The 22,416-nt window shown below is 40.2% G+C and overlaps 1 long non-coding RNA gene across 2 annotated transcripts in view; it reads right to left on the reverse strand.

Moving 5' to 3' along the window:
• Positions 1-755: 755 nt before the first annotated feature.
• The window catches only part of LOC133280323 (uncharacterized), a 70,586-nt gene continuing 48,925 nt past the window's right edge, over positions 756-22,416 (reverse strand). For both annotated transcript variants that reach the window (XR_009747122.1, XR_009747121.1), the window contains exon 3: positions 756-1,929. This is a non-coding gene — a long non-coding RNA (uncharacterized LOC133280323). The remainder of the gene's footprint in view (positions 1,930-22,416) is intronic.

Raw genomic sequence — 22,416 nt, forward strand, 5'->3', positions numbered from 1 at the left:
CAAGAAGCCAAGCAGGCAGGGGAGCAGGGAAGAGGTGAGCTTGGAAGAAGCTGGCAGAGCTTGCTCAACTTCTGCCAGAAGGTTTTCCAAACAGCTGAGGTCTTTTCCATTCTGATAGTCACCAGACATCAGAGAAACTGACATTGCAGATCATTATTTTGCTGCCCAGCTCTAATCATGACAGAAATTAGTCTTTCTGGAGAGAGAAAAATATTTGTCAGTTTTAAATCTAGGATGCTGATTTGAGCAGTCACCTTGACACCCTTTCAGAGAAATAGCTTTGTTCAGATGAAGACTGAAACATGTGCCTATGTCCCATTTCCATCAATGGTTATGCATGTATTTTAGACTAGGCACATGCTTGACTTTTTACTGAGTAGCAAAAGATCTAAACACAATCCTCATGTAAGGTTTCCCAGCCAGTTCTGTCACATGTCAGCATGAACTGAAACACCTTTAGAAAGCTGGAAAGGAAACTCTTCTGAACAGAAACCTCTTATGGCCAGTTATGTCACCCCATGGGGCAGTTAAGACCATTGGGTTCCTCAGTTCATCCAAGGTCAGAATTTGAGCTGAACTTGCAGATCCTGGAGTGTGACTCTCTGGATGGTTCTACCAACAAAGACCTGCATTAGTAATAAGGTCATAAATGAAAACCCAAATGCTTCTTATATAACCAAACACATTATCTCTCCTCCTTCCATATTACTACTGTGAGTCATTACAGGACAAGTCTGTCTTCATGACATGAATTTCTAATTATTTCCTAATGTGGTTAAGATTTTATGAAATTAGCAGTTTTGCTTCCCTTGAGCAGAAAAACTGCCTTCAAGGTTTTTTAGATTGGAAGCGCCTATTAGTGGAGTTCAAGTTTTCACTAGAAAGAAGTAGTTTTGATACCTAAAGTAGAGGTCCTCACCTGGACCATCAAAGCCAGCTCAGGGGAAATTTAATCAGCATGCAACTCTGCTGTGCATTGATTTCCACCTCTCCACACTTCTTTTTCTCCCTGAGGTATACAACATATTTAATCTTGTTTGCAGTATATTTAATCTTGCTGGGGCTGCGTCTGAGATGCAGTTTTTCCTACTGCCTGTACTAATACAAGCAGGCATAAAGTGTGATTTAAGGATGTAATAGTTATGACTATTTGGCTTGCACTGGAAATAACATTTATTTTTCACATGTGCTTTGAAAGTTGAATAAAGCTTGACTTAAGAAAGGGGCTTTCTGTGATGGCTGCATCTAGATGGTGGCACTCTTACAGAAAGAACAGCATTGTCTTTACTGATATTCTTTCAGAGGTGGAGTGCCAGATGGTTGCAGGCTGTCCAGTTTCACAATCTGTAAGAAGGCTGTATTATAGTTTCATTTAAATATGTACTTTCTAAACTGTGGTGACATCAGTTATTTGTTACAGCCTGGACTGTTTCATTAATGTAAGAGAGTGTGGAAAAGAAAATTCCATCCTGTACCTATTAAATTAGACAAGGAAAATGGGATTCTCCTGCAGGCCAACCTCAGAGTATTTTCTAAAATCCCACCCATGGAGCGATTGTAAGAACTGGTAGAAGTCAGTACCCACAGAGTTAAGGCCTTCCTTAAATCATGGTTCGAAATACCTAAATTAATGAATTCAACATGGGGAAAGGAAAATCAAAAGTCAGAGAGGATTGTGAGGTTTGTGTCTTCCAAATATCTTTGTTCTGGACAGTTTGTTCACAATTATAGCATCTGAAGGCCAAATTGTCTGGTTTGTTTCATCAATCTTGCATTAAACAAAGTGAACGTATGCCAGACAAAAGGATTCACTGCTGGAGAATTCCCACAAGACGAAGTAGTCTTTGGCCACTTCAGACGCTGCGTGGAGAGCTCTGCCATCAGTCCCACACACCCATGTCATCACCTGCTTTCCTGGACACTCATCCCCTGCAGTAAGGGAAAACAGAGTAAAAATTACTATTTTCCCTATGTTTCCTATCCAGAGCAATTCAACAGCAGGTTTATTTTACAGTGAGTAAGTTAGAGGGGTGCTTTTCACAGCTAAAGAAGCCCCCGTTTTTCAAGGTCCAGTTGCATGGCACACTTGTCCCACAGGGCAGTTCCTTGGTGCTAAGCCTCTCTCACTTCTCCTGGAAAAGGATGTGAAAAACTGCTCTACTATCAAATGGATGCACTACCCAGCCATGCCACATTGTATATCCATCTTGTTACTATACTTTTATCAATATGGGGTTACCCTTTTCCTAGCGATTCTGAAAGTTACTACAACAATTGTTTTTCTAATCTGTCTCTTTACTGTCACCTTTTTTTCCTTGCAACTTTAGCTCTGTTTCCTTATTCTTTCACATGAAAGAAAAAATTCAGGCTCCTCACTAGCTAGTTATTAACTCTCCTATTTTTTCAATTACAGTGATAGTCAACTTTGACCTTTTGCAGTCACGTAACTTAACACAACTGAATTTTCAAATATGGTCCGAAAAGCAAAGCCATTTTACAGGTTCAAATCCCTGTTGAAATATCTGTTTTGACAAGATGCCTGGGAAAATCTTGTCAAAAGTTAGGCTACCAGAGGGTAGATCACTGAACATACCTATAACCAGTCTTCTGCTGGTATCCGGCGGTCATCTTCTTTCAGAGAGACCATAAATTTGTGGGAAAGTTACCCAGTTTTGATCTTGCCCACCAGTATTCCCCATGTTGTGTTGGTAATCTATGACTATAGCTCCTAGGCACAATGCAGACATTATCTCAAAAATGTATTATTAGTAAAAGTACTAGGCAAGGTTTTTATAGCTCACTTTTCCATCACAATTGATTCAGGCATTCGGGAAGTTTCTCTTTTGTCAGTCTCATGCTTAAATTTCTAGAGCAGTATAATTCATAACTCTGCTTAGTTTTTCATAGCTATCATAAAAAAAAGTTGCAAAATAATTAATACATTAAACAAATGTGGCAGTACTTTTCTCACATTTTTCTAATTGGAGTTTTTACAGGTGCATGCAGAGATTGGCTTTTCCTAAATAAAGCCCATGATAAAAACATCTTACAGAAAAGAGTACAGTTCAACTAAGTTTACAGGGACTTAGCTCATCCTACCAAAATCTTTGAGAAGGAAATCAGCCACTGATACAGGCAATACATTCTAAAGTGATTCCAGTAGAACACTGATGTTTTTAGAATGTGATAGATTTTATTCAAATCATACTGTTCAAATCTTTTATGTAAGAGATATCATCACACCAGGCACGTCATGAAATGACATTCAAGAAGTCAGCCTGCATGGCTTGGTTTTTGTTGCTCATTAGCAAAACAATATAGATACAGACCTCGTGGACAGAAAAATGTCCACATTCATTGGAAGCTTGGTAAAGCTGTGCTGTTTTTAATATTCCTTTTGTAACGTTCAGCTTTTCCCATTTCTTAGAAACAGAATAAAATTACACATCTATTTCTTGCCAGGTTAGAAAACAGGCACTCTGGTTTACCAGGCTGGCAAAAATGCATTCCTTGTCAGCTCTCACACAGCCGCAGCTGAACAGGATGCCAAAAGGAAAGCTGTTCTATATGGAAGCTACCTCTCACTTGATGCCTTATATGTTGATGTGGGACATTTCAACTGAAAGTAAAAAAAGTAGAGTCACAAAATCAGCACAGCTGGAAAGTGGCCATCTTCATACCACCATGGTATCTGTATAAACATCTGTATAAACCAGATCCAAGTTCCCTCTTTCTCTCATCCAACACAAGGCAATGAACCAAGGAGTAGCAAGCGATGACCAGAGTGATTCATTGAAGTTGAATTCTGACCTGTTGAGGTTTGTTTTACCTTCTACTTCATTCTAAACTGTTTGGAGGGAGAAAATGAAAAGTAAATGATTCTTCTGTCTGGCAAGTGATTGATCTGTGGCATAATTTTTGGAAAGCCACATCATATTCTGACCTATCTTTTACTTGTCAGGGTCACTTTGACCACTGTCTTTTAAGAGCAGAGCCTGTCTCTCATCATGTGTTTGCACACAGCCTAGCAACACAAGCTTCAGTTTGGACCAGGGCCTCTAAGTACTATATAAATAGTTATTCTCAGAGAAACAAAAATCAAACACAAAAACTACGAGGAGATGAAAGCACACATGGTTTCCTGGTGACTCACTGTGCTCAGTCCTGAACACGTTGTTTTATTTTGCTCTCAAAGGCCAAGTCACACATGGTGCCCTCCAAAGAAGAGTAAGGATGCCAACACAGAGGAGCAACCGACAGCAGAACTCAGGGCAAGTATTTATGGACTGGGCTGTTTTTTCTCCTTCTTTCTTCTGCTGAGTACTGCATCACTAAGCAAGTATCTCTCCCTGGCAGTTATAGACAGATACTAGTGCCTTATCGTGTTCTTGCTCACGGGGAAAGAATGTGTATCAGCTAAAGAATGAGACACCCAGGAAAGCTGCTGAAAGGAAACAGTATTTATCATTTTTAAAGCCTCTCTCCTAGAGTCAGAGGCATACATTCTTTGGGAGTGAGTTTCTTGACCTGGTAAATGACATGATGCTTTATATGCAAAAATATTAAAAGGAGATTATGTCACCAGTAAAAATGTGCTGAAATGAGACCTTTCCCTTTTGCAAGCCTTTAAAGGAACTTTCCAAGCTTAGCAAAACTGTGCAGTCATGCTGCTGACAGGCAGCCAAGTTCACATAAGGACCAGGCCAAGGGCACCTTCAAAGCCAGAGTACTGACGGACCTCCCAGTATAAACTGCAAGGTGTGTTAAACATGACATTTAGCAACATGGGATTGCAGTAACCGGAGCCCAGAAATTATTATCTTCATTTGTTCTTGTATCACAAGGTGAATCTTGAAATAACTGTAAGTCATGACTCGAGAAAACATAAACGTGATTGGAGAAATAAAAGCCATGAAGACAAGGCACTGGACACGGATCAACAAAACACAGGCCAAGATCCACATAGGTATTTAGGTTCCTATTCCATCTATTTATTTCACAGTGAGCATCGCTGCCTGGAAAGGAGTTAAAGTCTTAAATCCTTTTGTAGATTTTGTCCCTCTGTTTTATTTTCAGGCTTTTTCAGCTGATAGATCAACTCAGCTCTTTCTGGAGAGTTCAGTTCATAACTTCTAAAACAAGTGCATAGCAGATATGTATCACAAGGACATCTTAACAGAATTGATGTTGTGACATGAAGGATGACAGACTAGACTCAGGCAAAAACATTTTCACCAAAAGATTGAACATTCATTCTGCCTGTGTGGTAGGAAGCGCTTAATGTTTCAACACATACTTCCAATTGAACTCTTGCCAGTTCAGCTGCAGCCATAAGCAATACAAAGGCCAGAGATTTTTACTTTCAAGCAAGGGAGGGCAAATTAATTAGTAAATTGTTTCCTTGGAGATGCTTATCCTTTGGGTCCTCCATACAGTAAGCACCTAACTCAAATTGATTCTGTTTTATTCAGATTTCCCAGGTAGAAATTATATTCACTGAATAATTATCACCCAAGATCTTAGGAATTGAAATGAAAAAAAAAAAACAACCACCATTGTATATAAACAAAAATGTGGTTAGGATTTGGCCTTAAAAGGAGTAAAGATTAATTAAAAAAATAACGATCAACCTGTTCAGTTTTGCAGTTTGATTCTTTAGGAGACTTTTTTTCTTTTAAATGCTCATTATTTTAAGCTTTAGAAATGTCTTACCTAAAGCATGTATAGTGCCAAAAGACAGACCTATTTTTATGGTGATATATCTCAGCTTGTTTCTGCAATGCAAATGCCAAAGTATTTGAAAGACTTTAAAGAGGTTATAAACTTCTAGAATATACAGGTATGTCCCTGTCTTCAGGGGAGTTTGGCATGAACCCACCCACAAGAGAAAGCATTCCAGAAGGAAACTTACTGCAATAACTTTTTTGCTACAAGTGGACTGTCCAGGACAAAGTAATACTCACCATTGCCTGGGTTCTATAAAACTTATAAAAAAGGCTGTTAGTATAGTATTGTCCAGATTACACCATGGTTTTCAGTGCTTCCTGTATGCCTTGCTATAACAATCTGTCTCCTTCAGACAGCGTATAAAAAAGAAAAGTAATGTTGGAGACCTATTTCCTTTCAGTAATCCCCCAGAATCCTTTCTGGATCTCAACAATAACTGCAAAAGATTGCTCTGGTTTCAAATTTAGCACAATCTCAGAGGAAAGGGATGCTAAGTGAAAATGGATACCTCAATCACAGATAACTGTCCCACATACAAAAAAGATAGACGGCAACAAGAACTGTTCTTCCCCATACGCCTGAAGTTGCATGTAGCAGACCATCTCCTACTTCTGGTAGAAGCCATGAGACAGTGAATTAACCTCAGCATGATTAGTGGCGTCTGTTGGCACTTCATTCTTGCTTGTTGTTGCAATCAGAGGTCACCTAGTACCTCTCAAACATACTCGCATTCTACAATCCCTTTCCTTTCACATGCTGCTTTGTGGTAGTAAGTAGAAAAATGGGTTCCCTTGAGAGTTCAGAGAGAAACAAGGGACGAAGTAGCTTAGTGTTAGTGTGGCAGCTAGTAGACCTTTGTTTTTCAGAAGCAAAATTCTCATCCTGATTTTACTAATAACTGTTCTAGAATGAGAAAGTTTTGCTTTGATTTTTTTTTTAATACCAACAGAGACCTTTTCTAAAATAAATGTAACTGCAGACAGGAATCTGGGCTACGTATGGTAGAATTACACTAGCAGACTGACATCAAACTTAGAGAGCTGCTCCCAAGATGTATACACATCCTTTATTCTTGAAAGTGCTGGTCTTTGATCTCCACTTCAATTTAAACCACAGCCTGGGTCTAATTTCCCTTTCTTCACATTTTTAAATTCTCAAAACCAACTCAGCAAGTTCTTATCCTCCCTTGCACCTGGGGAGAAAAAAGGCCAAAAAGGCAAGAGAACCAGCCAAAAGGAACAGGGGTGTTCCTGGGTTCCTAACTGACTTTGCTCCAAGAGGCAGGAGGGGGTAAGCTGACCCACTCCTTGTAGGTGTTGTCACTCCAGTTCTCACTGACTTCCATGTGTTTAGAATGGTAAGCAGAGGATTAATCCTCACTGCCAGCACAACATGCTGGCATGGACATGCTATCTAGTTTTCTGTTCATTACGATCTGCCAAAAGTCTTTTTAATACACCTGGATGTCTCCACATACATCTGCTCTTGGCCTCCGATCAACCATGCCCTTTCATAGAATCATAGAACAGTTAGGGTCGGAAAGGACCTTAAGATCATCTAGTTCCAACCCCCCTGCCATGGGCAGGGACACCTTACTCTAAATCATATCACCCAAGGCCTCGTCCAATTTCTTAGTACCTTTAGAAGGTACTAAGATATACAGAGCAAAGGAACGAGATAACAAAGACGACAGGCATAGACATCAGAGGTCTATTAATATTTCTGGAAAAGCCTCCTTTATTGAATTTATTAGGGAATAAAAAAGGGGGAAAAAAATGAAAAAAGAAAAAAGTAAAAGCTGATGGACTGATGGACTGGAGCCCCAGTGATCAGACTCAAATCAGGACTTGAACTTCATTGTGAATTGTTGAGGGGTTAAGAATGTTGCCTGCTCTGTTTCCTAATTTCATTGCATGAATGACAAGCCTGCCTTCCCTACAAAGAATGTGAATATGAATTAGAATAGGAATATGAATTGTCCTTCCTTTCTGTGGAGTAAATCTGTTTTCAAAAGTCAGTAAGTTGCACAAGGTAGTCTGCAGTGTTTGTCACCATTTAATCTCTTTTGTAAACCCAATCAAGTTTCCATCTTAATCATAGTGGGAGAAAAATGAATAAGCATTTACTTGGAAATCTACATAAACTTTTCAGTAAAAACAACTTAATTGATCATGATAAGAATATAGGGAATTAAAATAGTTAAGAGCTAAGAAAAATCACATCTGTTTCACGTAAAATGAAATGAGTAAACAGGACAGGAAGACACTGCTTGACACAGTAAGAATGCTATTATAACTGACTACCTACATTTGAAAGTTGCAAACACCATAGAGAGAGAATCACGTATAATTATGAGTGATAATATGACATTAAGCAACACAAAATGTTGGCTTTATATCTGAAAAAACCTTCTTTATTACAGACAAATTTGCTGTATAGCAGCAGACTTAACTCCACATTAGTTTTCTGTAAGTGTTCCAGTGTCAGGCTAGGGAGGCCTTTGAGCAATATACCATACACAGTGTACACTACTGGCAGAAAGATAATCATAGTCTTCTTGCCCCTGGTAACTAAGAATGTCACCTACTTAATGTCCATATTGTTGTTCCCCATTTCCTGGTATTGTGTACATCTTCCTGTATAATCCTCTCCAGCAAGCTATGTCTTAAAAGCAGTTAGGTTCCTTGCCCCAGACTCATCATACCTCTTGCAGTACTGCCAGTTCTTTCAGTTTCTAACCCAGGGTGATTCACAGTCATATTAAAAAAAATACTTTTTTTCTTTTTTTTCTGTGCAACAACCTTTAAGCTCACATAGTTCCTTCCCCTGCTTTCCTTCACCCATCAATGTACTTAGGGAGTGTAATCCTACCCTTTCTTTCACTGTGCTAGGCCGTACAAGCTAGTCCTTCTTGAGTCTCTCTCTTGCAAGATACAACTCTCATTCCCTGGCCATTCCAATCATCCTTTCTGCACACCTTTTGTTTAAAGTCACCTTGCTGGAGAAAATGTATCAGGTGCCAGAGGTAAAATCTGCAGATTCAGACTCATCTCCAGGCTATGCTAGAAACATCGTATCTGATAAATCTTAGGATGATGTCTGCCTTCTTTCAGGACTCGTCCTGCCTGTGTTTCATAGACATCCTATGACTGCTAATATCCTCAGCTGCTTAGCATACACTCCATCCTTATTACAACAGATGAACTCCAAGTTTCCAATGGAAAATTTTGCTATTTATTTCTAGATGTTTAACTTTTGCACTTTGGCAATTCAAATGCAGGACAGGGATCTAAATCATGTAATAGTGTAGAATCTGTTCAGCTGCTATGATTCTTTCTGTCTTGAGAATGGTTAGCTCTTCCCCTTTTATGGAGAAAAAGAATGACCTAAACAGAAACACAATGCATTGCATGTTTGCATGACCTCACCCTAGTCTTGTCTCTTTGGAAAGTACCCTACACTTGACATGCATTCCAAGTATACACTGCTTTGTAAATGTTTTTTATTCCTTCTTCCCAGAGCTTATTTTAAGCCACTAGTTCCTAAACGAGGGTCACAACCTTACTTTTATGCACAAGCTTGGCAGTATAATTGGAAGTGGGGGCATGACCCCAGAAGTGGGTCTTGACAGACAGACGTTCTGAGATTCAAAACCCCTTCTGACCTCTCTTAACACCATTAAAGTCTCTAGCAGTGTGAAACACATCATGAATGCAATAGGAGAAGATGAAGCTCTGCTTACCATCATTTGGGCAGTTCTGATGTACTCTGCAGTTCTCAGCCTGAGCAGCAGGCATGTTGCTGATGTCAAGACATAACTCTCATGTGTTTGCCTAATGTGCAATTGGAAATACTATTTTCTTTGTGTCCGTACATGGTATTTTTAAGCAACCGCAATGCAAATAATACAGCAAAGATCTTAGTAATACACGGCACTTTATGAATACTGTAGAGCTTATTCTAGGCCTCTCTGCTTAAGCTGTGAAATTATTCTGATGTGCTGATAAAGTCTTTCCAGGCTTCCATAGGGATCATATACATCCTTTCCCTCAGCTAAATTGCACTCAGTTATTCTTGTGAGCTAAAATAGTTTGGTTTAATTACAGACCAGCTCATGCCCAGATAGTGCTCTGGAAGGAATTAAAGGGCAAACAGCCATTTTTCATAGAAAAGGGACAGAAAAAAAAATAGATGCAGACTGAGTCCTGGTGTTACAAACATTATTATGTAGGTTCATATTCTAGGGCACTCATAAAACGAGGAAATGCCTTATCATATTAGAGTGGGTGTGGACCAATGATGAGATGTTTGCCTGCTCTGGTCCCACATTTGTCTGAGTAGTCACACTTCTCACTTATTTACCCAAATCTCCTTCTCAGAACAGTCAAGGCATGAGATTGCCTTGCTCTCACTTCAGAACATGGCTGGGAGGTCAGTGGACATATATCCAGATCCTGGACTTCAGAAACTTTCTGCAGTCCACCACTTTAGACAATGAGGCTGTGCCTATGCTGGTAAGTTAATACCCAGAAACAGTCACAAGCACTGGAATGCAATTGTCTGCATAGTTCCCTATCAGAGGGCTCCCAGGCACCCTCTAAATTCTTGCCAGGCAGCACCCCCAAACAATTCCTGAACACTGCCTGCAGCCTGAACATTCGCAGGATCATTCTCAGCAGAGGTTTTGCATGCAAGTCCTCTGTTTTGCAGGCTGAAAGAGTTTATTAAAATAGACAGACTCTTCCTGCCAGTAAACTGGTTTGAATTATGCATGTAGAGTGTTAAAGGTTCCATTACCTTCAGCAAAGTTATCCATGATGTAACATATTATTGTGGTTAAGGCACTGGGATCCTCTGTAGGAAGGCAGTAATGAAGCTTTCTGAAATACTTTGAACAAGAAGTAAGAGTGTGAACAGCTTTTAATGGACATGAAGGAGGCAGAAGTATTCACTTTGTTCTGATTGTTATTGTGTATCTGCTCATATTCAGTCCTGTCTTCCCCAGAGAATGAAGACAGAGCTGGCAGAGATGCCTGGGGAAAGATATAGCAGCCAAAACCACAAACTCTTGGTGGTGGTAGATCATCTGTGACAAAGGGCACTGATGGTACAGCTTAGCCCTTTCTCTACCCCCACTGGAAAAGACAATAACTAAACTCCACGGGTCTCAGCCAGGAGAGTAGCTGTCTAGTGGTTCAACAATGTACATCCTAATAAGAAAGTCTCCACCACATTGACTGTAGGGGTCTTCATTTTATGTGTTAATGCTTCCCTTCATGCTATCGCTTATTTTATTTCTTTCCTGAAGAAGAATAGCTGACACCAAATAGATTTTTTTTTTCATGTCATGATGATGATACTACCTGCTTTTCCTTTTTTGGTTGAATTTTTTTTCTCCTTGTGAACTACTGACAGTTTTTTTTTTTCTTTTGGTGCTGCATTCTCCATTTTTAATTTAGGCCTGTGTTTTGTCTCAATGGTCACAAATTTGCCAAAGGAAATGAGCATGCCTCTGCGGGGGAAGTACTTACCACTTGCTAAATGAATGTGCAAATGTCCACATCCAGGACTTCACAAAAACAAATCATCCTCTGCTATGATACCATCAGTTCAAGGTCTGTGGCTCTGAGCCCAAGTGCTTTGCTGTGCTCAAGCCTCACAAGCCAGCTGGCAGGACTGTGCATCAGCAGCTAGTCAGGCTTGGTCTGCTGTATTTATTTATTAAACTGCTCTAGACACCTGGCACTTTTGTCAGTATTTTTGTCCTTGTGCTTTAGCACATATGTTCAGCTATAGGACAGCTCTTGAATGTTCAGGGTCCATTTGTATTTGTATCTGAATTAAGTAAAATCTGGATAAAAGTGTGTAGTGTGTGCTGTGCCTTGCTTTTCCAGTAAGAATGTCCAAAAACCCCCTTCTCAGATGACATACTTTCACATTAACTTTTATCTCCTTAAGATAAAACAAAAAATCTGGCAATGAATATTCATGCCTACTTGAGTAGATGGGTCTGGTGATTATAGCTACACATGTGTGTAACCATACGGAGGGCTCAAACAGTGAGTGACAAAGACAGTACAAACCTTTGAAAAAAGCCTGAATCATCATGCAGTGGATACAGCAATTGAGTTGTACATGACAATACCCCTCATCAGCACCTTCTGTTCTGTTTGATCATCAGTTTGCTCTTCTGTGAGGAGCATGATTGGAATTTAGGCTACACAAAGCAGAAATTCTTTTAAGTTCCTATTGCCTCCTGTTTGTTGCCTTAGTATTTATGTTGTGATTAAGAGTCTTAAGAACCTCTTGCAAGGACCATCTCTAAGAGTCAGACCCATGTACACAGCCGTTACCCTCAGTGGCTAAGCGGCTCCCTTGTTTCATGGAAAGTAGGTCCATGTTAGATTTTGTCAGGCAACAAAAACAACCAACACTTCATGCCTTTGTCACGCCCTCAGCTGAGGCAATTCAGCTGGTTTGGATTTTCTGTTTTCTGCCCAAGATGAATGAAATACTGCAGATGTAACAAAAGCCCTATAAAACAAAGGTGCACTTTTTAGTCCGGATTACATTGTTACTGTGACCAGAGCACAATGCCACAACTTTATCAACGCACTGGAGAGTGCAGTTTTTCTTACCTTCCCTCAGAGAAGACTTTCCCCTCTCCTTTCCCCCTTTTGGCTTGTTAGTATGACCGTGGGGCCTGAGGACAGCTGCCTTCACAGCTGTGCCAGGGCAAGTCTTTGTGGGGTTCCCCTGTAAACTCTGCACTGAAATGGCAAGGGTGGGTTTCGCCCCTCCTGAAGCAGTTGCATTCCTGCCCTATGTCACAGGATGGATTACTGCAGAGAGAGCTGCACTGTCACTGAGAGGAGGAAATCGCTGCATCATGGGGAAGGCAGTGGGCATGAAATTTCATTTATCTTTACCCTCAAAGATTTATTCTATGCTTTGATAAGATCGAACCCAGACCTAAACCCCATCAGAGTATGCACATGTCAGGCCCAGTTTGGGAGAACTCTGTACACCACTGCTCTGGATTAAAAACTACTCTCACTCAATAAAATAAGAGCTTACAGTGGATCAGACCACAGGACCGTATACATAATCTCTGGTAGTGTCTTCAAGCAAATGCAAAGGGGAGTGTCCTAAGAATAAGTCAAGTGTCCATGATGTTTCCCCATTATTCTGTCACAGCCTCTGAGAAGCAGATAGGGCTTCAGTGTGTTTAGAAATTCCCAACAAATTTCCCTGAATTCATCCAGTTTCCCTTTGAACTTAGGTCAGCTTGTACTACTACAACTGTGTTAATAGCCTTTTCTTTTTTCCACCCTGAATCTGGCTCTTACTAGCATTATTTGATTCCTGCATTTGATGTCCTGTAGTTTTACTGCTGGAAGAGATACTTAAATCACAACCACCCCTACTTACTTTTTCTGTGTTACTCGTGAGTTTATAGACCTCCACTATACATCAGTCTGAGTAATCTCTCTCCCAGACTGAAAAAATCTTGGTTTACTTAATGCAGAAGGTATTCTGTATCTCCAGCCATCCCTGTTGCTCTTTTCTGAACTCCTTCTAGTTCAGATACACCATTTTTCAGATGACAGTATGAGGGCAGCATGCAGCATTCAAGGTGTGGGTAAGCAAGAGTGTAATGCTGTTCCCTACTTTATTTAAACTTCCTTAACTTTTAACCTGCTCTGCATTTCCATCACCCTCATTGTTGATTACTTCATTAAACAGCAGCAGATAGGGACCTGATGGTTTATTTCTCTATATATTTAGGCCTTTTTACAGGAATTTCAGCCTGTACAAATCTGGTGTTACACATTGTGGCAGTTAATTTGTCAATCTACTTTTTTATTAGGTTATCATTGACCTCTAGTATGACAGCAGTGCCAGAAGAGCTTACTATGTTTTCAGGTATATTTTGTACCACTATGTACTGTGCTAATCTTTCTTCCACCAAGCCCCCCAGCATACCCACTGTCAATATTTTCATGAAGACCTATGTACTCCAGTTTTCACAACTTCTTTATTAAACTCCTTGTAATCCTCTGGAAGCATTCATACTGCTCATTTGGTTCCTGGCACTCCAAATGACAGTTTTCCATTTCTTACGTGGCTATTGATCCTCTGATCTGTCTCCTATTTGGATACAGAATCCAGAATAGAAGAATTGTTTCAAACCATGAACTCTTTCATACCCATCAGCTTCTTTTAATGCTCTTCAGTTTAAAAGCTCATTCACAGCCCGAAGTGCTATAAGTTTGGTTTCTTTAATGTCTATTCGAAGTCCTGTATCTGTATATATTTTCCATATGACAAAAGGATACCCCACTCCTATGACCTGGAATACAAGTGTCTGCTCCTCTACCATCTTTTCTGCTGGACATTAAAATTCTGCCTTTTGTCTTCTCTTTCCAGCCGTGCACAGACTGCTGTAAACCTCTCAGAGAGCAATGCCACAGAAGCCTTGCTGGTTTTAAGGCGCCTAGACTTAGCCTCCCAAATTTATGTCCCACCCCTCCTTTTGCCCTTGGTGTCTATGAGGACTAGGACTCCAGGATCCTGCCTGATGCATTTTACAAGGCAGCCCAGACTCCTAGGGACATCTGCCACCTTTGCAGACCTCCCCAGCCTGCTCCCAGCCACTGGTCACACCTGCCTCCCAAAGGCAGTGGTACCTCAGCTCTGCTGTAGCTCCATGTGTGAACTCAATCCCCGATTTTTGGGATCAAAAACTTTGCACAAGAGTCCAAAATACTGGAGTCACTCTGATGGCAACAGACCAAAAATTCTGCTTTGCAAGAAAAGTTAAGCAGTGCTCCTTTTTTTCCCTAACCAGCCTGGAGACCCCATGAACTCCCCCCACCTCCTACAGAGCCACCTGAACAGCTAGCAAGGAGCAGCCAACCCAATTAGTCCCTTCTGTTTCAAAAAGGACACAAACCTGTGCCAGATGCAGGACACTGGGCCCTGTAAGAGCTGTAGCATAGGCAGGCACAAGATGGCTTGCTTCCTTTTAATTACTTACAGTTATAAATCTCAGAGTATAAACTCTGCAAGGTTAAACAATATCTTCTCCCATGACTTATTAAAGCTGAATGGCACTCAGTCTTGTTCTTTTGCCATGCTGTTTCACAGAGCTCCGTCTCAGACCAGTTGGCGAAAACTCACTGTAAGACGAAAAGCTTTTGGAAAAAGAACAGCACATTCTGAGCACATAACAAGCACTCTGAGGCAAGAAAGGCTTTCTCTTATTTTTAATGTTAAGCTCATTAGGGATTGGGTTCATGTTTTGTAAGTGATGTCGCAATGGCAACAAAGCTGGCTCTTTAACCACTCTAGGTGGAGCAGACTCACCTTCTCACATGTTGCATACTTTTCACCCTTCTGCATACTCCTCTCCCTGCCCAGATATCTGATCTTACCTTCAAACCCGCCAACAGATCTGCAGGCTGTGCATCCCCTCTCACTCTGCCCAAGAGACCTGTGCCTGACTGACTGGCGGACGATCACAGACCACTTTTAATCTCTGTCACCAAGTGCATGGTTATCTTCTGCTGCAGCAGTGGACCAGTTAAAACATCCTCTTGAAGCCGTTTGCAGCTGTGTTCTGTGTATCTGCAGATGTGCTTGTCATAGTCTTTGCTTTCTCTACTTTTCAGTATTGCAGCATTCTAGTTCACCAAACACAAAACCACTAAAAAAAAAGCTCTGATCATACTTTTTCTCCTGCATGAGGGTAACAATTCTTGTCTTTACTCCAAGGTCATTTAAAACTCTGTCCCTCCTATTTTTTTCCTTTTACATCACAAGTCACAGGTTCAGTCTTTTCCTATTTCAGGTCAATCACTCTCCAGTCCCAAAATTACTTATTTCAATCCATAGTCCTCATCTCTTTCAAACTTCTTCTCAAGTTTGCCATTTGCATCAAACCCTCAGGAAGAGCAAAGATACCACAGTATTTTAGAAGTCAAACAACTTCACAAGGATGTGGAAAGCAGAATCAAATCACCGTTGGACCCCTTTGGAGGATCCTGTTTGGAGAAACAGGAACAAGGGACCATCACATGAAACATGCTTTTCTAGCTTCTCCTCAAAGGTGCACAGTTTTGAAAGCCTATGTGCTCCAGCGTGTCTGGGTAGATCCCAACATGCAGCAGTGCTCTGTGTTCAAGGAGAAGGCTTTTCTTTGGCAGTAGTACTTTCTGTGAACTGTTCTGCCTTTTTCTGCTGTTTACATTTAGAATGACAAAGGTAACAATTATGTTCTGAATTGTATTTGCACCTACTCATTTACTACTTCCATGTTTTGCACAGGACAGAAGGCAGGTTTTTTTCCCCTGTTCATTAGTAAATAAAAAAGAAATGACAGATTAGTTTCTTTACTTTGTCATCTTTTCCCAGGTAGACAACTAGCTTTCATTTTGAAAAACTCAAGTAGTTTTGGTGAGAAGCCAATTATTTTTCTAGACCTCAGTGTTTGATATGCAGCAGGTAAAACCTCTTCCTTGGCTGCACTATCACAACTTTTACAAGGCTGTGAAAAATAATGACAGTAAATATGGGGTATCTGCAGGTAGAAATACTGGCTATGGGTTCAAAAAGGACTTTGACTGTGATATCAAGAGAAAAATACACTTAAACATTATGTTGCAGGAAGAAAAGAGCAAGAACTTTAAAAGCAAGTTCTTGGCTTGAACCGATAGCAATTGCTGTCACAATTTGTTTTTGTCCATGCTATTGTTAAATACATATATACATGTACAGAAATGCACCCATGAGAAAAAAAAAAAAAATCATTTTGGTAATTACAAAGTGGCAGCATCATATTCTGTGCTGGATTAAAATATTTTATGTTAGCCAGATCAAAGTAAAAATTTCAGTAACAGCTGACAACTTATTTCCTTCAGCTGGACAGAAGAGAATGAAAAGGAAAACAAAACAAGGAAGAGAAGGAGCCACAGAGACAATTAAAAGTAGAAGAGGAGAGGAAGGCAGCCAAAACAGGTCACAGATTTTATCAGATGGGCATACAGCAAAGCTGGCTTGCATGACAGAACAAATACTTGATGCTGTGAACACACTGCTTTGATGCAGTCACTAGTATCCTACCTAAGAAAAGACACTGTGTACAAGCGCCACATCATTTTACAAGCACTTGACACAAGGCATTAATCATTTTTTTTTCTCACTAGAAGAAGCTTGCCAAGTATTGTTCTCTGTTCTGGGAGTGAATTCAATGAGTACTGCACCTATCTAATAGAGGCTGAAAGCTGGCCCAGGGTTTCACTTTGAGGGCATTTTGCTGGAGCTTTCCTGTCATAATGCATTCACTTTTATAGGATTCAAAACCTTTATCCTTAAAAAGCTACATGGGGACACAGATATGTAAGCGTCACTCCATGCATTTTAGCATCCTGTCTCCAGCAGCCTCCATTTACCATCGCTCTGGGAAAAGATGGAAACCACCCAGACAACTGCATAATGCTCTCATGGGGGGAAATGCCTTCCTGGTTCCTGTGGAGATCAGCATGTGCCCCAAAGCATGAGATTTGATTACTTTACTCCAGAACATAAAACTTCTAATGCTATTAGAAAGCCTTCAGGCTATTAGGCATTTTCTTGAAATACTGCTACCATGTCTAGCTTGATGACTCCCTATCGAGCAGGCCATGTGCCTGGCATTTCCTTGTAGTAACCACGAGCCCTTAATATCATCACAAGAGCCCTGTTCATAACTGAATGTCCATTTTCAAGAAGCCAAGGGCCACCCAGTCTGAGCTTGCACCAGAAAAGAAAAGATCAATCTCAGATTTGGGACTAATAGGAAAACTTGCTTACAAGAAAGGTCTTTTCCTCCACTTTCTATGAGCAGCTGTGAACCTATCCCACCCAGGCAGCCCAAATCTTCTCTGCAGCAGAGACATCCTCAGAGGAAGCATGCACCTGACAGCTGTACAAAGTGGGTCAGCAGCCTGACCATTATAGCATTTTGCCCAGGGGATTATTCTCAGCCTCAGTGGTGCACCTGATGTTTCGCCCAGGGGCCTGGATAGAAAAAAGCCCTGTGAAGTAACCATGGTTTGGAGAATTTCAGGCCTGAGCTATTCTGGGAGGAAAAGGCAGAGAAAGACGGAGCAAGATAGTTTACTGCTGGCTAAGCCTGTGATCCCTTGTAATAAAACTAACAAGCAAACTGCATACCTATAGGCAAACAGTATTATGTCATTTGCTTGGTCTGCATCATAACCACAGATCACTCCAAACAGACTAGAGAAAAGATATTTTTTTCTTTAATCCCACCTCCTGCAGATCATTCAGCTGTGAATTGTGCCTTCCCCGAGAAAAGACAAAATGTTCTTTAGAGACGTTACCTAGGGGTTTGCTGGAAGTAAAGGCCCTGCATCTCACTTGACCAGAAGCTGACCTGGTAGCATCACTGAAAAAAATCCTTCCTTCACTAAATGAAGCCAGGGTTCCAATCCCTGGCCTTGCAAAAGCTTCAAGTTCTACAATTTCTCTACAATAATCAGTGACTTTCTGAAAGCTTTGCTCTAGAGTCTCCCATTAAGCATTTTTCCATTATATGCTAACAGGTTTTACAGGCAATATAGTCAGCTTGATTATACCAAGTAGTGCTGGGGCAACTCACATGGCAGCCCTACAAGCCTCCATACAAGTCTTTAACAGAACGAACAGCATGCAGAAGGATGCGGCATTCTCCTCCCACAGGGATAAGGGGACAAACATACAAAGATATTTGTAGATCTTGTGCTATCGAAAGATCTGAAAACAAAAATAATTAATTCCACATTGAAAATGCACAGATGGCACAGAAGAGTATAGCTGAATATATAGCTCAACACATATATTTCACAATTTCAGAAAATATACGAAGAATTGAGACAAAAATAACCAGCACTGCATGGGTGACACATAGGTATCAGAACGAGAGGAAGAACTCAACAGCCTCCTTCTCACAAAATGACTGGAATTAGAATCGTAGAACCATAGAATGATTTGGGTTGGAAGAGACCTTAAAGATCACCTAGTTCCAACCCCCCTGCCACAGGCAGGGATGGGCAGGGACACCTTCCACTAGACCAGGCTGCTCAAAGCACTGTCCAACATGGCCTTGATCACTGCCAGGGAATAGGGCAGCCACAGCTTCTCTGGACAACCTCTACCAGTGCCTCACCACCCTCATAGTGAAGAATTTCTTCCTAACATCTAACCTAATTCTACCCTCTTTCAGTTTAAAGCCATTTCCCCTTTGTCCTATCCCTATATGCCCTTTAAAACATCCCTCTCCAGCTTTCTTGATAGCCCCTTTAGGTACTAGAAGGATGCTTTTAAGGTCTCCTCTAAGCCTTCTCCAGGCTGAGCAAGCCCAGCTCTCTCAGCTTGTCTTTACAAGAGAGCTGCTCCAGCCCTCAGATCCTCTTTGTGGCCTTTCTCTGGAATGAGGTTAGGATTGCTGTCTGCTTTGTATCTGCTTCATTCTTTATGTTATCAAATCTTAATTTTATTTGAATTTTATGTTCAAATAAAGGCAAGAACCCAAAATCAAATTAAGGTAGAATAGCAAGTTTTGCCTAATTTTAATGTGACATCACCTGATTTTAGAGAGTTTCTACCTGAAAGCACTTTTCAAGTATGCCTTAGGTAATGGAGGAGATCAACTGAGCTACAAAATTGAGATCTGGATTTTTAACCCGCTTTTGTCTTCAAAGTTTAAGAGCATTTGGAGTGAGACTTTTTTTTTTTTTTATATATATATACAATTTATTTTAAGAGCTGCAGATGTTTGTAAATCTTTGACTGAATCTACACTATGAAATTTTCTCTGTAACAGGACACTAGACAAATTGTAATCTCCCTCCAGTCTTTGGAGAGGCCATTCTGAACCCTTTAGGCTTGATTCAATTGTCACTAGGCTCAGGGCAGAACAATGCCTTTCAGAAAATATATCTCTATTTACATGCAATGGTTCTCCACATGAATCAGAGGTTCACTTTTTGTTTCTGGGAAACTTTATTTCTGGCATGTTATTTATGCATTTTCAACATTAAACTAGGACAATCTGTCAGAAATTAACTTCTGCAAAGAAGAGATCTGGCAAAAGCCAAATTAGAAAAGTGTCTAATGTCTATCTAATAACCTTTTCTCCATTTAATTAGAGAAGAAAGTACAGAATAAGCAGGGAAATGATAGTACTTTAAAGTATCTTACCAACATTCTGTGACTTTAATTCCCTGCTATACATATAGAGTAAGTGATTGTTAAAAGCACATTTATTGAGTATTTATATTCATGAAAAGGATGCATGCTTCTTAAGCTTTACCAAAACTGTTTTTAATGATCAATTGGCATGTAATTAGCCAAGAATAATGAACATTTAAAATCCACATTAAAAGTGTATTGGAGACATTTGTTTCAAACTGTCACTGAAATATTTCTTAGCTAATAGCGTCAACATTTTTATTCAGAAATATAGAAATAATCACAGGATCTTATTTTTATTGTCTCTCACTGGAGAAGGCCTGATTGGAATAATTATGTCATTTTAGATTAATCCCTTCTGTTTCTTAGAAGATGAATATGGGTTCCTCCCCACATTTGCATTCATTAAAACCCATATGCATTGTTTCCTGTTCATGCCAGCATTCTAATGACTTCTTAAAGTTAACAACATTAAGGTCTGAGAAGAAAACCATTAATTAAAGTAACTCTGTTCTCATAAGCTTTCTCATTGCAGCAGCTCGCTAAAAACTTTGCAAGTGACATTGGTGGGTAGGAAAAAGCTCACTCTGAACTTGTTACCGCTGCAGAAGAGTTTATGTTTGCGCTGCTCTAGAACTTTAACATTAATTATTTTTAATTAAAAAACTGAAGAATAACTTGTCCTGTTGAAATATGACCTCTCCTGCCAGTAATTGTGGCTGAGTTTGGGTCAAGCTGTGGGAAAAACTGAGCTGGTTCTGCTCTGCTACTCACACAATGTGCTGGTGGCTTTAGCACCTAGGTTCAGCCCCTGGATCACAGGGACTATTTCCCCACAACAACCATGCACTTACATCAGGTAACTGCAAACTGATCCTTATGCTGGTTCACTCAAAAAGCCCCATGACCACAGTGCTTGGGTATGTTTTGTTATTTGCTAAAGCCCGTTGTCTGATTAGAGGCAATAATTTCTATTTCTGCCTGTGTGGGCCCAGGATGGGGACTTACATTTATCAGTTTGTTGATAGACTTGGAGGGGTACTTGACAAGAAGAATGTAAAAGAATTATTTTAATGAAATTAACTGTTTCTTATTCTCCTGTATTTCTAAGTTACACCTCATATCAATGGACTTTAAATCCCCCAAAAGAAACAAAAAATGATCAGTAAACTATAATTGGGGAATCTGTTGTGGCAAGAGCTACGCTTCCAGTGTCATGTCAAGAAATGGAGACTAAGTGTTAACAGTTACTGGGTTGGTCTGTGCTAACTAGTGGCTTGATTTTTTAAGTTTATTTTTAAGAGGCTGCAGCTCTCTGCTTCCTGAGAAACAATAAAATCTTGATTACACAAGAGGAAACATTAATTTGTGAGAATGTATTATTTCAACCTTTCTCTTACACTTATTTTTCTGTAAAACCCAAGGAAAGAGGAGCAGTTTCTCTCTACAAGGTTCCAAGGAGCTGTTCCTCTGTTCCTAAAGAAGAAATCCTCCTCTGTAGTTCCACAGCACAAATTCTTGTGCTTAGACTGAGCTTCCTCATGATGAGAATAAATAAATAATTAAAAGCAAGACCTCTTGCCATATATCTTCATGATCCCTTTCAGAAGGATTAGTTTAAAAAGTAATGTGGCCCCTAATACAGCAAATATCTAGAAACCCCACAATCTGAGTTTATATAAACTTATGTGACAGAAATTCTATGCTTTACATATGGTAGATGTGAAACTCCAGTGCAAGGCAAATGCAGCCTGTTGTGGCTCTGTTACTCAGCGGTTTGGGCAAGATAACACAGGAAGTCTGTGACAGAGATTTTAATTTAGATTTCCTAAATTTACAGCTATCCCCCTGACCATCCTCCTGACTTTTCCTCCCATCAGTAATATCACCGGAATGATCATTACCAAGCATCAAACATGAATCTGGAAAGGAAGTGGGAGGTAGTTGCTAAAGCTAAAAAGAAAATCTATGTTTTAGAAAGAAAACAAGCCCTGTACTCTCCACTTTACTATGGCACCCACAGTTCAAAAATAAGCTTTGCTTTATATTCAGGGTGCGATTAAAAATGCTAGTTGTTACGGATATACACAAAATATGCATAGAGAAGACCTCTCACAAGCTGGGAATGAAATAACTAAGCAGCCAACACCACTGAGCCTTGAATACCCTGAAAATTGCTTTCTGTAGATGAAAGACTGATGAAGTGTGATGACTTTTCACAGCTGGCAGTTCTCTCCTTTTTCTATGTGCATAAAGGAGGCTTCACCTTGCTGTGCTCTTGGCTTCATGACCCAAGAAGGAAACTCTCCTCACCTAAGTGGCACCATGGCTGGCCATTCAGAACTTAAACCTTTCCATATAAAACATCTGTGTTAATTTCATAACATAGCATTGCTGTGGAGAGATATGCTGAGATTGGAAATTGCGCTTATGAAGTAGCCTCACATTCCTGTG

Source organism: Pezoporus flaviventris, unplaced genomic scaffold (assembly GCF_033815535.1).
Source record: "Pezoporus flaviventris isolate CSIRO_AGI_PZ_B2104156 unplaced genomic scaffold, CSIRO_AGI_Pfla_v1 ptg000081l, whole genome shotgun sequence".
Classification (NCBI taxonomy): domain Eukaryota; kingdom Metazoa; phylum Chordata; class Aves; order Psittaciformes; family Psittacidae; genus Pezoporus; species Pezoporus flaviventris.